Source organism: Neodiprion virginianus, chromosome 1, assembly GCF_021901495.1.
Source record: "Neodiprion virginianus isolate iyNeoVirg1 chromosome 1, iyNeoVirg1.1, whole genome shotgun sequence".
Taxonomy (NCBI): Eukaryota; Metazoa; Arthropoda; class Insecta; order Hymenoptera; family Diprionidae; genus Neodiprion; species Neodiprion virginianus.
The window spans coordinates 30,526,867-30,551,390 of NC_060877.1; the positions used below are offsets into that span (position 1 = coordinate 30,526,867).

At 44.1% G+C, this 24,524-nt stretch overlaps 1 protein-coding gene across 6 annotated transcripts in view; it reads right to left on the reverse strand.

Annotated features, from left to right (window-relative positions):
• Positions 1–24,524, reverse strand: part of LOC124300266 (Ig-like and fibronectin type-III domain-containing protein 1) — a 168,086-nt gene that overhangs the window by 92,250 nt on the left and 51,312 nt on the right. For 5 of the 6 annotated variants that reach the window (XM_046754169.1, XM_046754187.1, XM_046754195.1 and 2 more), the window contains one exon: positions 17,897–17,940. The gene's annotated coding sequence lies outside the window, so the exon portion shown is untranslated. Of the gene's footprint in view, positions 1–17,896; positions 17,941–21,250; positions 21,350–24,524 lie in introns of those variants that run through there. The other variant, XM_046754178.1, reaches the window with a different exon arrangement.

Genomic DNA, 24,524 nt, shown 5'->3' on the forward strand with positions numbered 1-24,524 from the left:
CAGCTCCAATCTCGCAGACTTTGTACAAACATAAAAACCATATGACCTATCACCACGCAGTTTTAAACCACTTTTTATGTCACCGTAGGAACGGCATGTACACGTAATGAAGGCTTCCACCTCAGACGGGTGAATTTTTTCAATCTTCCAGACTTTCAACTTTCATGAAACTCGAACAACACGTTATCGCGTTGTTAAAATAAACGTTCGTGGCGCTATTTTTTTTCTCACAAGTCGATATCTAGCCTAAAGTGACCGAAAATCAACTGTTAAAAAAATGTTTTTAAAATCAATATATTTTATCTTTTTTCCATACATAACCCACCCATAAATATTAAAAAACTTATACATTCCTCATCCCCCAAAAAAATCCAGAGATCATTAAAGTGTTTTTAATTCCCTATGCAAGTTTCATTCCGCTGCAATTGTATGTAGGAATATAAAAGAATCGACGCACGTGACAATCAGTCGTCCTCGTTTAACCGACGATAAAAGGTGAGTGAATAACATACAATATGTACTCTATACGAATGTTTTTAAAAGTTCAAATCTGGACGAGCGAATCGGGGCTTGAAGATTTCAGGAATACGTTGGGGATCCGGGTCATTCGCAAAGCCATCCGTTTCGCTGTGTGTACCTACGTCTTGCAGCCACGCCCCAACCGGGAAACCGCGGTGTTTGGACAATGGGGCAGAAGGGTGGATAAAGGGCGGCAGCGTAAGGGAGGAATCGGGCTAATTTAAAGCAGGGAGGCAAGAGAGGACAAAAAAACAATTCCGTTACATTACTCCGTCTACATGCATTCCTATACACGAAGTACTCTACAGGTATAGAAGAATTACAAGAGGTCGTTGTTACCTCCGAGGTTGCAACTGCAAGCAGCAGCGACTCGTTTGCGAAACTTGGTCTCTCGGCGTGATCCGCATCGAAAACAATAACACCCACGTACAGAGACGGAAAAATCACGATCTGTGAAGCTTTAGGATAAGCCACTGGCACCCTGAAAAATTGAACTTAATTTCACCGTCAGTCGAGAGTAAAAGAAATGAAGATGGATTTCAGGAAATGGAATTGAACCTCGGCGTGCCAAATTTTATGAAGAAATCTGTTGAGCAGAATCACCGTAATTTCGTTCGACTCTGCTATCAACCCCCTGCGCTTTCGCTCGGTTTTTTCCAAACAAATTCAGTGGCCTCGGGCGCGGGACGAATGGACCCTCGATAAACTCAAACCAATTGTTGAAGATAGCTGTGTACGTATGCGTATAATTCGTATGTAAATGTACATATGTACAACAGCACGCGTCCCACGACCATACATATCCATACTTGCGAGTTCTAATACCAGCAGCAGCAGCAGCAGCAGCAGCCTAGTCAAAAAATTTTTTTTATCATTAACTGGCATCGCGCGATACTTTATATGTATAATAAATTCCTAGGGAAGAAACGAGGCGAACAAAGCAAAGTTGGTAAGGAATGTTCTTTAAAAATCGAAGAAGCGAGCGGTATGTAGCGTGCCAAAGAAAAGCCCACGTGTGTTAGTGGACTTGCACCACACCTGCTACCCTCGGCACGTACACGATGCAGCATGTACGAAACATAAGGTTATTCCAATGTAAATTCTGGCCTCTCTTACATCAGAGGAAACATGAACCAGAGACGGAGCGAGAGTGAAGGGAGGCAAGAACTGGAGTAAAAAAATTTTAAAACAAAAAACACTGAAATTATCTGCGGCATAAATTTGCCAACTAGTCTAAGCGGCGTGCTTTTTTGGAATTTCACGGTATTACCGAGCACATATACGTAATATACATATAGGTATATGCATGAACACCTTGCGATACTGTAATAGTTATAATAAATGCGAAGTTATACCGGAATTCGTTGCTAAATTAATACTCGATGGATACTTTATCGTTGTTAATTACATATTTCGGGTCGTTTAATTGCCGCGTTTTCGACGCCGCGTGGTGTCCTTAAGTAATTAATTTCACGGTATAACTCGATCCGCATACCGCGTCCTAACGCGGTTTAATAACGTCAGCGTTTTATTTCATGGAAAAGGTGTAATATCAACTATCCGCAAAACTATTCTAACCTTGTTCACAGGTACAAATTTTCAAGATACATGAGAATCGCCCGGAATTCGGTAATACACGACGATGAGCTGTATCCAGTCGGATAGCAGCAAGGCGAAGTTCATTTCTGTGTATATATTGGCACGTGTCTCATTGTCGGTGTCGCCCGGGTTGTGTTATCTCACCCGAATCCGGTCGAGTCCGTCATTGTCGAGGTAACACCGTCTACCGTCCACGGGGGTATCTCATGGGCATAGCCGTGAGCCGTAAGGCGAATAAGGAGAAGAATAAGAAGGAGATGAAAGAAGAAAACGAAAAAAACGAAAAAAGAAACACGGGAAAGAAAGAAAGAAAGAGAAGAAAAAGACGGGGAAAAGGTTCGCCGTCGACGATTACAGCCGACGAGACGGGTTACCCCGGAGTTTACGAGAGTCCCGGACGCCGCTTCACGGGCGAATGATGACACCTTCCACATTTAGGTAAAGTCTATCAACGGGCACACCTCCTGGTTTTCGGTAACGGATCCGCAGGGTGAGTTGATTCGAAGCGCGTGACGCGCTTTCCGGATTCCTCGAAGCCGGTCGTCCCGGTATGCGCAGCCAGGAGGAGAGCAAGAATACGCTTTGCAGCAAAGCTCTGCCACTTTCAAGGGTGACAGGATGACGGCAGCTGGGCCGCTTGATCCGATAGAATTGATGGACTGCCGGTGGTCGATGTCGCGGTTTCAAGGGACTCTCTGGACTTTGATTATCCGTAAACTTTTGGGAGCTCGTACCGTGATATTCGGCCAGGGATTGGCTCGTCAGGGTTTTGCGGGCACGCGAGAACCGAAATTCGCCTTCGGCTGCTCGATGTTGACAAATTCAACTTCTTCTTCCCTTTGACAGCCTACGTTGAAACTAATTAATTGCCCCTAGTAGGAAGTTTCGGAACGATTTCGTGCTCGGTAAGGTTTTCACTCACAAGTTGTCCGATGTACTTGAAATTAAAACGCGCGCCCTGTTGAATTGGGACAAACGTGAACCAAACAAATATCCCGGTTCGAATCGTATTTATGATTTCAATAAAATATGAAACCGAATCGAATGGAATTGCGATATACATTAAACCCCCCCCTGACCATCACCCCGCCCCGCTCCGTTATTTAATCGTAACGAAACTCCAGAGCTGTACGTGTATACGGATTAATTTCAAAAATGTTTACCGACCATAAAATCAAAACGACTTAAACGTGCAATTAATTCTAAAAAAACTGCACTGCGGCGCTTTGTAATAACGTTGAACCGCGTAGTTTGAAGGAACATAAATATGGAAAAGAGATGACAAAAAATACGAAAAAAACATGAAAAAAATTCACCCCAACACCACAAACAGGATATTAATAATTCTTTTTGCCCGTCGTACCGGGTATATAAATGAGCGGGAGAAAGAAAAAGAAATCAAGCAGTTTGTGTCCAACTCGTTAGTGTTTTTAGTCGTATAACATCCCTTGCTATTACCTACCGTCACGGTTATCGTTCCACCTATAACCTTTATAGATCATAATACATTGTTGTACAGAAGTTGGTTTCGTCCTACCAGCGATTTGCATAAACGTACCGCGATTGCTGGAAAATCGGGTGATCGTCGAAACTATACACATGGATTTTAACGGTATGTACGTGAAGACAAAAGGCAAATCGCTAATAAATTGTAAGATGGGGAGAATAAAATCCGTACGCAGTTCCGTAATCGGATTACGACCGGCATCCGATGAAAAGGGAGGCGTAGAACCGTGGAAAATCAACAAGTGATAATTAAGTTTCGCATTGGCTTATACATACCTATGTTCCCCGCGCCGTTTACAACAAGCCCCTCGTTAGTATTAATCACTCTTTCAGCAAACCCGCAGAGAGCTGATCGTTGCGTATCAGACTTTCCGAGGTCAAATTAATGGTGTAAAGGATAAATGGTACGGGATAAGACAAACGTGACCGTATATATGTAAATGATAATAAGGTTAACGGTGCTGCAAATGGAATTTAGGAAACGGGTAAGCAAGGGATAAGCAACGGTGGTAAATACGCCTAATCTTTCAAACAATGAAAATTAAAGGACGACTGGTCGGAAGGCGAAATCTTTCGAGGGTGGAGATTATTTCTGTGAGAGAAGATCGAAAGGACCAAGGCTGCAAGTTCACCCCCGAAACCATTCGATATACCTGTGTGAGCCAGTTTTACCCCCATCGCTCGGTGGAGTTTCCTCTCTGCGATCGACGTCTAGCCGTCGTTGACTACCGGGTCGCACTACGGGGAACAATTTGAAAGCCCAATAGCATTGTTAAACCCCAGTGCTCTGCCTGATTCATGGGACATGCGGTACATTTATTCACCTATCGGTACCATGCCGTCAGGATTTATCGGCAACGCCGTTTCTCCAAGGCTGTGGCGCTACCCCTTTTCAGTGACGATTAAAGATGCTGTATCCGACTATAGGGTTGCAATTAGAAGATGGCCGTCGACATTGACTGAATAGAAGTTGGAAATCCCGGGGAATAAAGTTCCCGAGGATTTCGAAAGTATCTTATTGGTCAGGGATGAATTCCCACGGGGATCAACGGCCCCGTCTATAATCAGAACTGGTACAACGTACACCACCGCAAAGTGTGGAAACTTTTATTTGATCGATTGTCTCTCGGTCGGAAAAGTTAGAAAAATTCCCGTGTGAGCAGGAACATATTTTTTAAATTAAAAAAAATTTCTTTCTCGCTGCGAACGAAAACCAAAAACAGTACTATCAACAATTTCACGTCAACTTTGTAATTTGTCCAGTTCGTTACTGGCAATTTACAACTTTATATTATACCGATGACAATTTGAGAACAGCCATGATATATTAGTCATACCTCTGGTACTGAATTTATATTGCATTTATATGCACAGAAGTAATTTGTATACAAAGCTGAAACCTATGAAATCTGATTAACTAAAGTTGTGCACGAGTTGAGAATTCCATGGGAGCGATATAACGTACGATGATTATTCGAGTGTGGTTTCAGGTTACGAAACACATTCTATGAGTAATTATATTACGTCAATTGTACGATAGGTAGCGATAAACGAAGTACACCTTCTGAAAAAACGAGGATCAACGCACCGCACTGCTGTAGCAGCAGGAGCAGCAGCAGAAGCAGCGAGTAAAAATTATGGATCGTGAAATTTCCCAAGTACAACATACCTGGTAAAGTTGATTAAAATCACACCGTGTTCGAAAGTTCGATAATTCATTTAGCCCGTCTGCCAAGCATCGGCATGGACCGGCTGTTCCCGCATAGAACATAACTACAGCGCGGGCGTAGGAAAGCTAACATCGTTTCCTGCTCCAACCGCAAGATAATGTCGCTATTGATAAGTGGGTTATAAAACTAATTGCGAACAAGGTGTGGTGCTCTGCTGCCGTTCCTTGTCATATCCTCGTGTTTCCGCACTGTCTGTGAACAGCTTGAGCATTCGGAATAAATGGCGTTCCTGTGTTATGAGGGGGGGGGTAGAAATGTATGAATATTTATTCCGCGATGAGACAAACATGGTACTCGTCGCGTATAAGGTAGGTATAATACGCGTAACGCTACAGGCAAAGAATTACCTTAATGAAGGAAACTTAGTTGAAAAGCGAAATTTAGTTGGCAAACAGAAGGGCACGCCAGACGAACAAGCCTTGCCCATTTATTCCACGGATCCTCTCGTCGTCCTCGTCCTCGTCCTCGTCCTCGTCGTGCCTTTGCTAAGATATTCTTCAAAAGTAATTCCAATTTCTTTCACCGTACCCCGCGTAACTCGAGACGGATCAGCAGACCCAGGGTAATAAATCTTTTCGCGCTCTGGCTTCTTCTGGAAATTTTTAACAAGCAAATAACGTGACAGGGAAAACCCCTCGCCCACTTTTTGCTGCAACTTGCCTCGTCCTCTGTTCGTGAATTATATTATTCCCAGTGAAATAGGGTACGTGTCTCGATCCGATAACAGAGACACCGACATTCTCTGGATATATGTACGTGGGTATAAGATTCGCGTACCTGATATGAGAAGGCATAAAAAAAGAGAGAACACTATTTCGCCAAGCATAAATTAACACTCCAATTTCTTATTCCGTGGAATATGGATCTCGATAATTCCAGCAGCTTTTTTGCAACTCGGCGTGATTTTAACGTGACGAATTTTCAGATTAGAGCTTAATCAGCGAGAGATAAAAATGGAATTAGAAATTACAGCAGTATCAAAGAGGAAATAATGCGTTTAAGATTATCGAGGCATGTTAATTCGAGTAGAAATTGCACCGACCATCGGCACAATATAGAAATGCGATAAAGTGAAAATTACCGAGCAGTGTAATTGAATTAGGTTGCACCGCTGGATGAGCGCCAATATTCCCGACCACAATTACAATCGTTCCCTGCAGCTACCTAGTCTAGGCCACCATAGAGAGCCGGTAACTGACTTGTGTTCTCCGCCCTATAACCATTCGGAGAATATCTCTCGCTATCTCGCCCCGAGTATGAAATCCTCTGGCCAACTATGCCCGTCCCCACATCGCCCTGCAGGCTAAGCTCACGTGTAATGAATAACATGATTTCAGAAGGGCGTGAATTTCCACGAGGATCATAACGCAACGCGACGTGACGTGCATCGCCCTGCAATATTGCTGCGCGATCAGTGATCGTTCGAGTGTCGCAGAGGAACAAACGCTCGGTCGTGCAGGGGATGTCAAAGGAGCAAATCGAATCGATAGCGAAGATACTTGGTCTGCAGGAGGAGAAAAGGAAAAGAAAGGAAGAAGGAACTCCTGTGTTCCTATCTGGTGAAAGTTATCAGCTGATTTCTCGGAGGGAAGGAAGGAAGGAAAAAGACAAAGATATCCAACGAGATGATCGTGGCAGCGTTTTCTCGACGGTATAAGGTACCTTACACCGCATCTGCCAGCTGCGGTAGATACAATATAAAAGACAATCGAAGAACCGACATTCGTGTGAAACCATCCACCTCCAAGAGCGTGAAAGATACAGAATTAATTTTCGCCAAAGTAACACCTCGCGTATAAAGTTTCAGAAAATAAACTTGCGGGGTTTTACTATACCTATGTTACGCCTGTGTCGAGGTTATGAACAACACTGACAACGGTGTGCGTGTGTGTGTGTGAGTGGAAAGTACGCGTGTACGGATGGTAGGTGGAAATTTGCGGTGCACCGTGTTTACGGGCACTTCAGACTGTACGGTAACATGTAAATTAAACACAATTACACGCAATACATGTGAAATGAAATTCCCAACAATTTAACGCTCGGGTGAACATGAGAAGATGAGCTTACGCTGAAACCGGCTGTGCTCGCAAGATGTCGACGTGTGCACGGGGAATGCAAAAAATTTGTGGAAATCCCCATGTCTCATATAATTCAGAATATAAAATCAAGTCTCGGAAGCGAGCATTCGCGGTTGATCCTTCACGCTTCGAGAACTTTTCTCATGCTATGTAATATGATCTTCGTGGAATTTCGCCAAAAAAATGGCGAGTTTTGTTATTAAAGAATATAGAATTTAAGAAAAAATAAACAAAAAAAAAACGAAACTGACCCGGAATCCCATCAGAATCGAGGCTGGCTCTCAGGAATATGTTCGGCGTCTAGAAACCGCAGAGCCGTGACACCATCGATTTCAGTGACACGACAAACACAGCTATTAATCGGAGAGGTCGATTGCAGTCCCAAGAGGTACATTAAACGAGATTGAAATCGATCAACTGCCAACGGGGAAATCTCGTCCGAACCCGAGCGATCGTATACAGGAACCGGGAAACAATGAGGAAAGAGCGGAACTAGCTTGAAAAAAAAAATCCAAAAAATAGAACCGAACAAGTTTTAATTCGAAATTTTGAATAACGTCAAGTCTCAAGTCACTCGTTACTGTCGCACCTCTTCAGATTCACGTAATCAAAAATTCAAGCCCATTACGAGGCTGTTGCAGATGCTTACCCAAGTGTATATTTTGCCCACTGATCCGATTATCCATCTAGCCTGCCTGATTCTGGACGAAACCCTTTTCTTCTCACCTACCCTTTGCCCAACCGAGTTAATCCATCTCAACTTATACCAGAACCAGGCCAGGATTCATCCACCGTTATACTTTCGTTCGCTATCAGTCAGCGTAAAATATATGAGCCAGGGTGATTAAGGACTGGCGGTGAAGCTGATAAGGTCAGAAGCTTATTAGTAAGCACCGGGTAATCTCCGTCGCCTTTACCGACACGGGAACGTCGTGGAAAGTCGGAGGTGGTGGAGTGAGGTTGGCGGAAAGTTGAGTGTTGGGAGCGATGTGCGTGCCCGGAGGAGAAAAGGCGGGCGGACGGGGTTTAAGAAGGTGGAGGGTAACAAAGGGAAAAGGAAGAATACAAAATTATGAGAAAGAGGTGACAGGATAAGCCGGCGAGCGGTTTTCTCGTCAAACTTTTTGGTAAGGGGGTAAAATTCAGCTTGATAGCCTGATTCCGCATATATTAGTCAAAGTTCACGGCCTTCTCCCGTCGACCTGCAACGAAGTGAGTTACGTTTAGTTCGAGGAGAAGGATTAACGCCAACCAGGTTCGACGCCGACCTTCGCGAATTATTAATGTAGTAAACTGAGGACAAGGGAACTTCGGCGGGTGGGAAAGGACCGGGAAAATAGGCTGAAATGGGGACGACGATGATTACGCGGATCGGGGTGTCTTTTCGGAGCCAAAAGGCGTCACCCCATAACATCACGCTCCCCTTATTAAAACTAACAACGAGTCGCCTCCGAGGCTTTGGCGGCGAGAAAGATTCACCTCCGCCCGTCCTCCTCCCTTGCGGTCCGTGAAACCCACCTCATTCTCTGTCCCTTTCCCTCTCTCTCTCTCTCTCACTCCATCCTTCTCGCACTTTTACCCGGCACTGTGGGCATAGTGACCCGATTTCCTCCACGGGAAATCGGTAATAATTAGGCCGGAAATACACCCGGTTCTATTAAACTCTGAAAAAATTGTTGATTAAACGTAAAACGAGGTAAGTTTCGCTTCATCTTTTCAAGTTCCGATCTCCTCGCAACCTTGCAACTGTTCATCTTCATCCAAAGTTCGCTCTCTGAAGCCTGAGGACTGGTAGGCCGTAGTACACGATGTTGAAAACGAGCCTATAGAGTGAGATGTCGATGCATCCCATCAGTCCAAGTGTACGAAGTAAGAAAGAACCTGAATACACCTCACTTCAAAGGAACTTCTTCTGTATTGAAAATTTTACAGGTATTCTACCGAAACGTCACATCTTTCCAGCTGCACCGACTTGAGAAGAAAAAAAGAACGTTCCAATTTTAATGGAGTTGAAAATATTGGAGATAGTTTCCTGGCACCCGAAGTATAAGTATTCTTCGACTTGCCAAAAGAGCTGCGGATTTTATTGGTGTTTCAAACAGGCGAGATGCCGTGCGACGATCTGAAGAGACGCGCCTGTCTCCGAAGTTGAAAAGTGCCACAGCAAAACGTCAATTTGACCGTCAAGGTAAGAGAAGCAGTTGTACACTTGTCAGCACTGTCGTGTTCGAAACAACAAAAAGTAATTTAATATAAAACCGTACGTAGTCGCTGAAAGTACCTTGACTAGTACACCCAATACATAGCACGTACGTATTCACCATGCACCCTCACAAACGTCGAACGACAGGTGCAGCAGCGAAGTAATAAAAAAGTGTCAGTATTTTTACCGGCAATTTGTCGTCAACTTCAATCACCGTGTGTGCTGAAATGCAATATCGCGTCAGGACAACATCTCGCTCGTTTGTAGAAATTTCAGGTACATACATACACGTACATACACACGTAGGTTCAGGGGATGAAATATGAACAGGACTTAACAGCCTGGTGTACCAACTTGCACCACCGCGTTTCCGGGACACGAAAAGTAGTCAGTCGGCAAGGAGTCGGTATAGGTACAATCCCAGGAAGAGTTGGTAACGTGGAAACCCGAAGGAGGAGGTATCCTTTGGTTGAAAAGTCCGATTTATTTCCCTCAGCCTGCTTACTCTTCACCCTTCACCCCTCTCCCGTCGCGGTTTAATATAGGTGAGCAACTATTTACCCCCACGCTGGTGCCCTCAACAAAGCATTCAACTTATACGTATCAACAGCAACAGAGACGTACCAAGGCACGTACAAAGCACGCATATACGTATAGGTAGACACGTACGTACCTACCTGCTGTGCGAGTTCGTGCATTCATACACAGGGTGTCCGACGCAACGGAGCGTGTTTTATCGCATGAAAATTGTGTAAAAATTCCAAAATCTTCCTCGCCGTCTTAATGCATGGCTAGACTAGTTTTTTTACACGTCGCGCGTGTCAACTTGGTTTTTTGTCAATTAAACTCGACAGACCCCGTCAAGTGGCCCGCATAACTCACCGAAGTTAGACATATTATACGCGTGTATGTGTATGGGCTGAATAATGCCGAAGAGAGTTATTCGTAGGACGGCCGAAAAAGCACCGAACCGAAATGTCAGTAACACAATTCGGAAACAACTGTTTCACAGTGAAACGTACAATTACTCTCTACGGGAAAATTCCAATTTGACACTTGATATTTGAACGGACACACGACACCCTGTACAACACAGGACGTACAAAACAATATCATGCGCTGCGTAGGTAGAAAAGGGTATAGCATGTACCGTTCTAGCACACACGATAGAGTAGGTATACATTAGTACACCTGTACGGATCTATGTAGGAACATTCTCGCGCACATACGTGGGTGGGCTGAAGGTGGTCTCGAGGAGGCGGTGAATGGTCCCATTAATTCATCCCGTCACCCCTGCCCGGCGCGTAAACCTTGGCGTCGGGCACAGTAGGAACGTACTTACGTCGTGCTGTACTTGCGGAGAAAGAAGGAGAGAGGGAGGGAAAGAGAGAGAGAGAGAGAGAGAGCGACGTACACACACACGCCACGCCATGCCGCGGATATGTGTAGGTACGAATCGTGTAGTGAGACCTCGGGGTGAACTGAACTGGCGCGAGTAGGTATGCCAGAAATCTTCGAAAGTTCGGTTATACTCGTACGTATAAGGTGCATGGAGGAGGAAGTTTTAGTTGTGCATAGCGAAATGCCACCGCCCGCTGCATTGGCTCGGTGAACTTTCAAAAGAGTAAGAACTTAAGCGAGTATAAACGGGATGCGGTTAAATTGATTCAGGATGTATCTAGTTTTGTACAATACTATTATATGTACATATTGTGTATGATATACTTTCATCCTGGTAGAGAGAAACTTATTGTATATGCGCGATGTAAAATAACGGATGAAAATCCCCTGCATCCCCGGAGATAAAGAGAAAAAAAAACGACAAAGAAGAAAAATAAGAAAAAGAAAAAAGAAAAAGTAGAAGAAGAAGAAGATCAAGAACAAAAAACAACAAGTACAAAAAGGGACGTGTTATTTTTAGCAATGGCCGACTTTCGTCTTTCAGAAACCGTAAATTTGTATTCCGCAATGGAAGAAGAGGTCGTGCCTAGAGAAGCCAAGGGTTCTATCTTCCTAGTTTATTTGCAGCGAGGAACACTGGGTGGGTATATCGCTGGTATACACAAGGGTCGCTTTATGGTGAAGCTCAACGTAACTCAGTGAACCTTACGAGTCGGGTCGAAGGTAACCGCATTTTCGAAATCCTTGCATGCAGTTGACGCGAACCGCAGTAAATCCGAACGGTGCCAAAAATTTCGTTCAAGTTATTTGCCAGAGCGGTTGAAATCACAGAAAAGTCATCGAATCGTTCAGAAACAAGTACGTCGTAAAACGAAAAAACTCCTCTAGGGAGTCCGAAGCGGATGGAACGTTAATACCCAAATTTGTATGATCAGAACCAAAAAGCTCCCAACGGGGATCCCAGAGAGGAATACAACACTCGAATTTACTGAAATTCTGGGATTATAAACTGCAAGGATCCGGTTTAATTAGCGATGAGTCGAAAATCATAGAGCCGTACTCGATGCGTCGCAGGAGCGTGAAATCGTCCCAACGACATTCGGGCATTAAAGAATCCTCGCCAATGATATCCAATGCCGGTGAGTTCGCGCGACGATGCATGAATACCGGCTGCATAGAACCCATGATCGTGTTATGGTTGATTAAATATTCCATTTGATTGTACAACTGATGCTGAAGCATCGTTCTGCCGTGATCAATTTCCATTTAGCTTTGATAATTCAAGGCTGACACTGGATTAATCAGTAGCAGCGGTGAAACTTTAAACCGTGAAACGGAAGCCACAGCGTGAACAGCGTGACGCAGAAATTGGATCGATGAAAAATAGCCATGCAGCCTCGCGATCGAAAGAAGAGAATGAGACAAAGAGAGAAAGAAAGCCGGAGTATCTGCTTCTGACTCGTCCGAGAAGAGTAAAAGAACTGATCAGAGATATTTGCGGTTCACCGAGCGAGAGAAAGGGGCGGAAATAGGCATTCGGGAAAACGTGAAAGAGGCGTTGGTTTCTATAAATGCAACGAAAGAAAGATAAGCCATGAAGTCACGTTTATACAACGACCGTTGGGTTGGCGTAAGACCTGATAAAATTCCACTTTGTTCGAACACTTGAAGAAGAATTTGTCGTAAAAACATCCCCTCCGACTGACTTTCCGCAATCCCTGCCAAGTATTCGACCACCTCCCACTTCGCGTAGTGCGTCCACCGGAGTCAAGCGTCGCAGTGAGGCAGACGGAAAGAGCCTTACCCTCTTGAGGATGAAGTCACAATCAGCATATTCTGCGAGACACAATAGGTTCGGAGTTCACCTCGCTCTCCTCGTGCGGGTGGTTAGGTTAGGCATACGTATTACCCACCCCGCAAACCTCGGGAATGAAATAAAAACTCTCCCCATCTCTTTTGTAGTCTTTTGGCTATACTGTACCGCGACTTTATTCATCCCCGGTTTCCCACGGGTAACCATCCGTTTGAGGAAAATAGGGATGAATTTCTTTTGTATTCAGAGTATCGGGCTTTTCCCGTTCAATCTCTCTATACATGTGTACTCATAAACATAAGTATGTAGTACATAGATACGTACATGTACGCGCCCTAACGATGTCCAATGGAACACCAACGGGGTGAAGCCTCTTTGGTAAAGTGAAGAGGATCGTCGCCCTACGCCTCGCCCACCCTTAGCACAACGCGTCCCAATCCTCTCTCGAACAATCGTATACGTACTATGTAAAATCCAAATTTCATCCTCTCTTCTTTTTCTGCAACTTCAAGCACTCTGCCAGAGCCAGCAAATATAGAGAATGGAAATTCCATCCTTTGCCTCGTCGTACACTCCGTGATATTCTATCGCCGCGCCATTCTTGTCACCGTGTTTATCTACGCATCAACAAAGTTTTTTATCTTTTTCTTTTTTTTTTTGGCTTCAGAAAGAAAATTGATCAGTGGTGACGTATCTTCAACCAAGCGGGTATTCCCGTCGTGCCAAATTTCTGTCACTCGACAAACTCGTTCTGCAAATGGGATCTGACACACCGACCCACGACAAAATGAAAGTCAACTTTGTTGTACGTACGAGCGCGAATTAACAATCTTATTGGATAATAATTAATATACCAAGGTGATCTGTGATAATTAATTGGCACGCAACATGTAATGATTTGCATACTGCATCTATCACACACAAGCACGATGCTTGCCGTTCTTACTCGGTATGATTAAACATTGAACAGTCAACGTATATTCAATACGCAACATCTTGTTCCAGTAGTATGAAAAATTTTACGACAAAGGAAAAGTTGTAAAATGGACTATCGTTGCGCTCGCCCTACATAATAATTACAGTGTGTGAAATGTTTATTTCCAATTTGGATTAACGTTCATCTGACCATGATTTGAAATCGTGTAACCGTTTCCGACATCTAAACAATTGCACCTTTCTGTTCTACTGATCTTAATCCTAGATAGCGTCGGCCCTCTTTTAGCGACAACAACGCCTCGCGTAACGTAAAACCAAGTTGCCGACATAAGTATGTACATTGTAAATGACACATACCGCGATATGCGTAAATGGAATCCTCCTCATCTAAAACTCTACCGTGATCGAACTTCTGGACAGAGACACGTAATATACCCGCAGGATCGGTGAACGGTTTTCTGTTCGTGATCACCGGCCGTGAGAAGGAGGCTTTAGAGTGTAGGATAAAGAGAAGGGAGGGGGAGTAAAGGGGGGGAAAGAAGAAGAGAAATGGAGTGAGGAACAGAGAAGAGGAGAGGAAAAGAAGAGAGAGAGAGAGAGAGAGAGAGTGGAACCCGACTCGGAAATGGATCTGCACGGTGAGTGACTGAGTGACGTAGGTCTGATACCAACGCGATCAAGTGCCGGGAGGCTTTGAGGGCCGAAATAGAACCTCGCCTCGTAACTCATAGCCTGCCAATTCCCATCAGCACCAGCGAAGGCGAAGAAGAGGGAGATGTAAGAGGAGGCGACGGGACAAAGTGAGCTTTCGCCGCCCTTCGCTCCTTTGTACTTGTAAGATGAAGGCATCACGCGTTATATACGTGCTAAAAGCTAGTGTAGTGGATACTTCGTTCCGGTTATTAGAGACATTTACTCCCCCGATCCCGTTACTACATACATATTTTCGCACTCCCCGAAAAATCAGGTTATACGGCGTGAAACCTGGTCGAGTATATCATACAGGAAGTCAATTTCGCTTTCAGACTTTCAAGTACAATGAGAAATTCCTCGTCTACACGTATAAACTACGCAAGTACAACTTCAGCGTTTCAAAATTGCTGCTCAAAAGAATCAATCGCCATCAAAATCAAATTGGGTATTTGATCAGGATGTTGAGCCGATTAACTACCGTGTTTACATTTTATCCTGCAAGTTTTTTTCGTCGGATTACACGACTGGCCACTTAGCCACCCGCCGCGCATGGTCCATGCAGTGCACTAATAGATTAACCATAACTCATCGGCGTTGGTTCTCGTGCGGATGTGTACCCACGCTGAAGAGGTAACGTAACACCCAATCGGATTTACCTATTTGCACCTCGCATTAGTATATTCGCACAATTTTCAGAGTACCTAACTATAATGCCCGTACCAAGTTTGTACCAATATTGAAAATCGTTTGATCAGGCTGTTATTAGATGTGCCGAGGTTGAAAAATCGGACAAACGAGAGGTCAACTTATTGGTGGTATAATTTCTGCCCTAAAAGTGCAGTTTCAGCATACGAATCGGTGTACATGTTCAAACTTTGAGGTCTTGGCCAATCTAATCCAGCCAAACCGACTACAAAGGCTAGGAAAAATTAGAGGTCATCATAATCTCATGAATAACAACACGATTATGGAATCAAGAGCAAGCGTAGAAATTAGGCGAGGAATTTAGTTTCATTACCCAATTTCGTGCGTCGCGGCAGCTAAGCTTCTTTTAGTAAACCCATTTTTCAAACTTTTTTTATATAAGTCATTCATGTTCTTGAATCCCCGTCGGAAAAATATGTTCTCCGAACTCCGTAAGGCAAAGAAGATCAGATTTTATTTTCATGGAAGAATTGTACGGTTTTCAGTTAATTTGTTTTATCTCGACCTGGGGCATTATTCATGCAGCACTCGGCAGGATCGTGTTTTATTTATTTAATTACGTTCTACTGACGTGACGGCGTCGTTGAAAATGAAAAGAGGACCGGAAAGAAAACTTCCTTTAAATTTGCGCGTGACTTTCACCAGAACCAAACCGTGTCACCCGAAGCTTTGTGAAGACTAAAGAGGTAGTTGATAAAATGTTGGTTAACAAACGACAACGCGTATATAATTACCTAGATACATAATGACTTACCAAAAGTCGTCGTTAACAATAACCGACGATGACAGTCGAAGCAAACAACGCAAAACCATGCAACTGCAATCCGGCCGTAGGTGGTAAGGACAATGAATTCTGGCACAAAACTGAATTTCACTTTGCCAAAAGGAGCCGCAAGGCACGTGTATTTGGCATAATGGGCGATACACAATACACAATACTGCTGGGTATACGTCGCACAAAGCCAGCACATAATACGCCAAGAGAACCGGAGAGTCCCACGTTGCTTCTGTTCACACATTTCAGTCGTAATTAGCCTGGAATTCCCGACCATTGTCGCCTCGCACGATCGCGACGTAAAACAATTATAATTCGAAACGGGTGAATGAAATTTTTCATTAGGTAGGTAGGTAAGGGTTTCGAAGGTAATGACGAAGGGTGCAGGCGATAACTGAGGAATGGACTGGATCCAAAGGTCTGTTTATACACGAGTAGATGGGAATCTTTTAGAGAAAGAGAGAGAAAGAGAGACACACACACACATATGTATATACATAGAGCATTGAGTTGGCGGCTGGCAATTTCCCTCGGAGAGTACATCTTCTAGTCAATTACCAAGCGACAGAGGAATTTCAGTTTATCGATGCTCAGGGTGAGAGTGAAAGTTGGTGAAGGCACGCGTGGTCTGAAGGTTAGCGGATGCCGAAAACATCCCAGCCCCCTCGGCAATTTATCGGAATTGGTTAGTACCGCAAATTTTCAACCCTTTTCCCTTGCCTCGTCTGCCTAAATCATTATTTCTTCAATATATATACTTCTGGTTAAGCGTTCGCTCAGCTAGTTGTAATGGCTTCGAAGCCCCCGGCGCGGCGATGCTGCTTGTGCAGACAAGCCATGTCCGTTGATCCGGTTCCCCATTTTGTTTCTGCCTCGACCGTATCGCGAGGAGAAGAGGTCACATTGGACAAACGGAGAGAATCCCCGGCACTCGAAGTGTATTTCCTAAAATCTCCGTCCAAGGTGTAAATCTGGACTACCGTGGTTGGCTACTCCGTCAATCCTAGAGCTTCGGCAACCCCGCGATATTGAAACGCGGAAGTAACGTCTGCGTGTTCCGTAGGAACCCCTCGACGAGCTGATTTATGTAGGTACGTACGTACCTACGCGGCATCAGTATGGGTATATACCTGGACGTGTAATTGTCGCCTTCGCGAATGTATACACCTTATACAGATGAAACAGCGAGGAGGACCGTGAAGCGGTTGTGTGTAATCGAGCGAATTGCGCCGCGACGTCGTCCGCCTGGATCCTGAAATGAGCTCATTGCTCTCCGTCTATATACGTGCGTTTGAGTTAATGCACGAAGCCGAGTAAGCCAGAGGATATTACGGGTGGAGGTGGGTAAGAGTGATGGGATAAAATTGATCAACAAAGTGATTAAGATTGAACAATTGCGATTTACATTGTAAATTAGTCGCCCGCGCGTATACTAAGATAAATTGTTTAATTTATGTCGAGGAGGTTTCGCAGGCATGTTGAATTTCACAGCATTTCAAGAATAGATGCATCGCCTTGTGATGAAAAGTAACAGAGTCCGGCGCTTCTTTTACGGAAAATAAAACTCACCTCGTACATTTTCATCGCACCCGCAAAGGCCCTGTGAGGATGGCTGGAGTGTGAAGGAACGTTTAAGGGGTCGCGCATGTTATTCGAGCTATCTTGGACGCGTGGTCGTAATTGCTAACCACTCGGAAGACGAGCTATTAGTGCAGATGGCCACACCTGTCCTACTCCTCTCCCGCAAAGTTATATCACCTGACCCATTGACCCGGCTGATTATTCTCTGCCGTTAACAAAAGCAGCAGCCGAGAGAGTATGGATGAGAGTAATCATCCGTCATCGTTCAAGTTGATTAGCCAAATTATATCTAATTCCGGGTAGTTAACCTAGTTATACAGAGATTAATTTTGAGGGATGATGAAGGTTAATACTCACACTTCGTTGACGAGTGTAGCTCGGATGGATGGTACTCGGTAAATCTGTAACAGAATAGAAATCAGATTTTTAGCATACGGTTTCACCTCTTTGATCGATCCCCGTCGAAATTTTATTACAGTATTTAAAGTCCTCGCCTGCAAACAGTTCGCTTGAAATTTTCATGTTCAAAAGCAGCCCCGAAAACTCCATTCAGAATTGAATAAACCCAATTCCGTATCTCTCACTTTGCCATGTTCCCCCGGATACAGTTTGCGGCAACGAAAAGTGACTAGATGGATAGCATAAACGTGTCTCGACTTCAAAGTGCGTTAGAATCGTGGAGTAAAGAGCAGATGGAAGTAATCGAGCTAAAGAAAGTCTCTACCCCGGGACGTGAAATGAGGTAAACGAATCTCACACTCTCTGAAGCAGGAATATAGGGTGGTAGGTTGATAACCAAGAAAGGAACTCTCCTTCATTTCAACACTTTCCCCGGAACTCCTTTGTCCAGTATACCCTTTCCACAAAATAAAAAGCAAGACCCCGACTTTATTCTCGCAACCGAGAACATCTCCACCGCCTTGTTACAACGCGGTAAGAATATTCCTCCTGTACACGTATAGTCGAGGTGTGATATAGAGCTATACACGTTCGGAGGTACCTGCCTTACAAGGTAGATGTAAAGCCACACACACACACACGCACACCGTACACGGCAGGCTTCAAATATACACGTACAACACCGCGCGAAGCTCTCGAGCGATCGAGCGGGCGAATGGTACAGTTCCAACGAGAACGATAGGGTTTGAAGAGCTTTATTGCCTATACCGTGTGACCTATTGTTTCGAGTATAAGTGGCGGAAGGGCGTGATCGAGTGCCGAGCGACGTCGCGGCCGACGGCGGTTCAAATTTTCCTACACTTACACGACGCGTCCATTTTACATCTGCGTATAATCTATAACAAGAAGCTTGCAAGCGCTGTCGCGATTATAAGTTTCGTGCGAAATATTGCGAGCTAATTAGGAAAGCGTCTCTACCTAACAGCGTCGATGAACGAGGGGCGTCGCATCCTTACGCCACACTGGCTCGGTTTTGTCAAAGTTGAGCCGTGCGTAGATGAGGGTGAAGTTAATTACAGTCGGACTAACTAGGCGGGGGCGAAAACTCAGACGTATTTTTATTCTGTAGGTGTTTTTTCTTTTTATTGTTTGTTTTTGCACCGTCCGTCGGATTAAATATCCCCGTTTGGTAGTCAATGATAATTTATGGAAAAATTATGTTTATTCACCTTCTACCGACGCTGATTTATAATTCGAACGAAGCAAAAACCTGGGTTTTTCTCTGATGGTATGGGCGTGGAAAGAGAATCAAATAATCTTCAACTTTGGTTTTGTTGAAAATTTAATAAAGAGGTAAATGCCGCAATAAGCTGGACGAGAGTGAGGGTAAAAAACGTATTAAACTCGGGAATCCTCTTTAACTCGTCTCTCTGCTTTCACGTGCAATCAAATTTTCATGCCTTTCATTAATCCGTTTTATATTTCCAGTGAAAGAGCTTAATTTATGCCTTAAATCAAAAACAAACAGATCGCAGGAATCTTTCAGCGCAGGAATTTACAGTCAGAGGCAAACAGAGTGTAGCAACCAGAGGCGTAAATCGTCAAGAATACCGTTGGCTTGGTTTACCGAGAATCAGGTATACATGACAATTCGATCAGAGTTTAATGGATAGGAAATCTACTTTGGCGACCAAGTTTCGCACGCAGATGATCACAGATACTGGTAAATCTACCAGGCTAGAACGGCGTCAACTACGGATATCCACAACAATGTTACGCCTCGACGATTTGGCTCCGGCGGCAACTGGATAGAGTCTTGCACCTACACCTAACCCAACCTAATTAGCGCGAGGGTTGCGACGAGAGCCGGAAAATATTATCGTGGTAAATTCTGACGTGTGAAATGGCGAGTTCAGTTAATTGGATATAAAACGCACGTACGTGCCGCCAACGAAAATATTCAGAACGAGGTACGGGATGATTGATCGATGAGGAGTGCATTTTATTTGCCGATCTGCTGAACTACGACTGGTATGGAAAAATGTACGAGCCACAATTTCCACATATATGTCATAGTTTACACTACGCATAAGGGTATATATTATGTAATGCACGTGAACCATTTTTTCAATTCTCGACTGAACCCAGGCTCGAAGAACCGTCGGAATTATCAATTATCAATTCAAATACGAGAATCAATATGTATAAGCGTTAGCTCTGGATCGGTGGGAGGGTAAAAATTAGTCATAATATCGAATCCCTGAGTCGACGAGAAGGAGAAAGAACTGAAAACTTTTCACAATGAATTACAGACGAATCAATATCAGACGGTTTCAGGATATAAGGCGGTCCCGTGATTTCTTTGACCAATCAGTCACCGAAAGAAAAGAAAAGAATTTCACAACGATCAATGAGTTTGTAATGTGTAGGTACAAAGGAGGGCGATGAATGCAAGCACGCGCGTGCAATTATTCCGGATGATATGTCACTGGGCACCATGATGTCTAATTGACGATTTTCGATAAGATGTCAGCTGTAAATTACATCCATACGCGAATTTCAGTCTGCTTCGTCATACCCGTGATGTAAACATAGGATGAAAGAGAAAGGAAGAAAGAAAGAATGAAGAAAAAAAAATGAAGGGTAAAAATTTGCTGACAATGTAAGCTCGCAATCGGTTACGAAAATCCTATATAAAGCCCTGCAGGATTTAGAAAATGATTTATAAACAGAGCAACGTCCTCTACCTCCGAGACCCTGCATCGCCCCTATGACCCCTACGGCGTTCCTCCACCTCCTCCAGACCCACATTTCATCATCCCGCACGACCTCTTAAGACGAAGGTGTATCAATCATCCGGTGCTTCATCCTCCGAGACGGCAATATTTCCCAAATGCATCGAATGCGCGGAGAGCTTTCACCGAAGAGAACGGAACGTGATCTTCTTTCTCCCCGACTAGACCCCCGAATATACTGCCGGGTACGGCAACGCGAAAAGGAACGAAGCACACAGTGTATTTTTACCTTTATCAACGCCAGGTCCGCGAACACTCCGATTGATGCTGAGCGTCGATCGTCGGTGAGAGAACTGACTGCACAAATGCATCCACGCGCATTGTATATATGACAGTGTTTGGAGTGTATCGTTTATGTAATTCACGAGAAAATATCTCGTCGACGGATGTTTCGATTCCTCGCAAGCACACAAGAGCCATGCAGCCGACTAGCCCGACGTCGAATCCAATTGAAAAGAAATCTGAAAGCTGGATCCCGTTCTACGACCCTTTTGTACCGGGAAAGTAATATACATACCTATAGAACATACATGCCGTGTAACTGTTTTATACAAGAAGAATTCCATGCGAACCCGACCAACGTCTGACCCTCATCGTTTCTGATTTTGTTTAAAATTCTTTCTGCAGTTGTTCCAACTCTGAAACAATACCCGGAGTTTTTTCAGATTTTTCATTCCACCGCTCAATCATCTATAAATATTTGGAGTAATTTTAAAAAGGACCTCTTGGAAAATTCTCAAAAAATTCTCAGAAACTGTATTTTCTATTCCAAAGATTTCAAGACCGGCCCCATGATGGACCGAATCTTCTTACAATTGTTTGCAACACATTCAATTTTTTGCTCAACTACAACATTATTTAAACGATCTGAAAATTCCCGAAAAATTCTCAAAACTTCTATTTTTCGCATAAAAGATTTTTTGGTCGATTCTAATATGGAGCGTCTTTTGTCAATTTTCTTGGCGCCGAAATTTTTTTTCGTCAACTTAATAATGAAAACGGTCTAGAAATGTTCTAAGTGAAATATGAAAGTTTTCAGGATTTTTTGGGAATTTTCATACCGTCAATTAAGTTGATTGTAATAATATTTATAAATAATTAACTAAATTAATTAACCAGTCGAACAAAAGACCTGAAACAATTCAGGCTGCCGTTTCAGAGTTGGGAAAATTGCAGAACCAATTTTGAAAAAAAAATCAAAAATGGTGAGAATCGGACGTTGGTTGAGTTCGCATGGAATTCCCCATATATTTCCGTGGAAAACGGTATCGCAGCCTCCACCCGCCATTGTGGTTATCTCTTCTTCAAACATTCGTCCCCTCTCCCCCTCCATTACGTATCCATATAACGTCTTTCGGATACTTCGTTCCCCGCAATCTGTAATCCGTACAGCTCGCCTTCAGCCGACTCAAGCGCACACCATTCAAATTTATATCAAATGACTGGACGCGCGGGGGTGCGGGGAGGCGGAAGGAAGAAAGGGGAGGAAAAAAAGCGAAAGGGGAAGAAAGGTTAGATCAGACGTGTATGGGTGTGTCCGCGGCGAGCCGGGCGGATGGCTCATGGCTGACTCGACGGTGTCTCTACTACTGCCGACGACGCAGGCTACACACGGCTCCGTTTCACCCTCTCCGGGTTCCGATGCCGCGAGGGCGGCCAAAGCGACGGGGCAGCATCCAACCCTCGGCAGACCCGCGAGGAGACAAATGCGAAAATTATACCACGCAATTTGCATCCTGCAGAATTTATGCATTTCAGACTTCTTATTGAGCTGGGATTCCGTGCACTTAGTATTATACGCGGGAAATGCTCCAGGAAATGTAACAAATCATACCGAGAGTTGACTGCAGACTCCGCGACCCGCCGCACCTTCCTTAAATTCAAACCTTCGAGCGATTGTTACAGAGATTCCGCGGCGGTCTTCCGTTCGTTGCTGTTTTATAGTTCGTTTAGAAAAAGTAACCGATTATCACAGTTGCACGGTTAGGAACGTCGGTAGTATTGTTTATAAAGAAGAAAATAGTTTCAGAATTCCTACGGCATTGTGAACAAATGAATAAAGAAAAGCGGAAGTATCTCCACCCTGATGATTTTTACAAACTCGCGGAAACTTGTGCGGTAAATAACCGAGGTAGAATATCGTGCGATCGATCGACATCAACCTTCCGTCAAAGTTCTAAATACCTGCAACCGTTTCAAAAGCTTTGTATAAATTCCGGGTAAAATGTACAACGTATTGCAAATTATTGGATATTAAATTCTTCGCAACTCGCTAGAGAAGTTCCATCAAACTGAACGTCAAAATCACGGATAGTTCGAAGAGTTTTCATACGACCGCAAGTCCCGTTCGATATTAGAGATATAAGCTCTGATGAACGTACAACGGCGCTAAAAAATCGTGTAAATAAGTGATAAGCGCCGGTTAATTTTCGAAACATCCACTCCGGAGGATAATGCTTTATACTTGCATTGTTTCGTGCATAATACACCGGTAAAGGGTGCATATTGTCGCCGAGCGTCAGCTGCGGTGTGTCTCAAAGGACTTTACAATAGCAAAGTTTCACTGGAACAGTTCGGCACTCTTTTAAAGAATAATTAGGTGACACCGAAGCTCCGGAACACCTCAGTCCTACAATTACGTACATAGATGCAGTTAGAGAAAAATCGGTTGCTGCTCTCCGATTTCTAGGTACTTAAAATTTAGTGAGAACAGCATCGCGAGAGAACATCCGGTTGCGTAAATACAGAAAATACCGCATACAGAGGCAACGTCGCGTCGTCCCCAAATGAGCGAAATCGATCACATTCATCACATTTTTGGCTTCGCTCCAAACGGTGGTGAGTATTGTGTGTAATTCCCCTCGCGTTAACGACTTTTATTCTGACTGCATTTAAGTATATGAGATATGAAGTTTCGGAGACACTGATTAGGCTGATGAGGCTGATTAGGGCTCGAAGGACTCCGGACGACTGGCGTAAAAAAAACTACGGTATTGAAAGACTCCGTTGTAAGAGAAAAGCTTTCTGAAAATGGCTTCTCTCGAGGTGAATCTGTAAGTACGTCTGATGCCCGTCTCCTTAACGAGAAATCGACGAGCACTTTTTCTACTGCCTACTGGAACTGCAAACGACAGGAAAGTTAGGTTAGGTATACCTACAATACAGTTGTAAGGTGAGGGAAGAAATCTTATAGTCTCTGGTTATCTGACCCACACTCGAGCTAACTGACGTTCAAGTTGGGAATACTTCTGAGCTCAGTAAATATCTAGCGGAGCTCTGCTAATCCTTGGAATTGTTTCGGTGGGTTGGAATATATTCCTCGTAGAGCGGCAAACTCGGTTGAAATGGGGCTACGCGGTGTTGCCGGGGTGATGAAGTTTCCCCGAAATTAAAGCTGGTGACGATGACTTCAAGTACCGTCGGCCCCGAGTGTGCAGCAAAACCGGGTTATTAGCAGAACCCCCAGACACTGGTAGGAAGATTGAAAATTCAATAAGCTGTTAAAATTGTTTGCCTCCTTTGTCCTGTAACAGGTATAATACCCGGAGATAAACAGCGGAGGGGGGTGTAAGCTGAAAAATAAATTTAACAGCCACTTTCGATGTCGGATATTTGTGAGAAAGCCTGCCTCGTCGTCGGCGGCGTTTGACGTGATGGAAAGCTGATGTACAATCTTCTTTTAAAATTAGGAACAGAAAACGACGACGAAGAAACTAGGCATTACACCCTTCGAATCACCAGGCGAGATATATTTCTGCATAAATATCCATCGAGTTTCTTTGATGTTCACG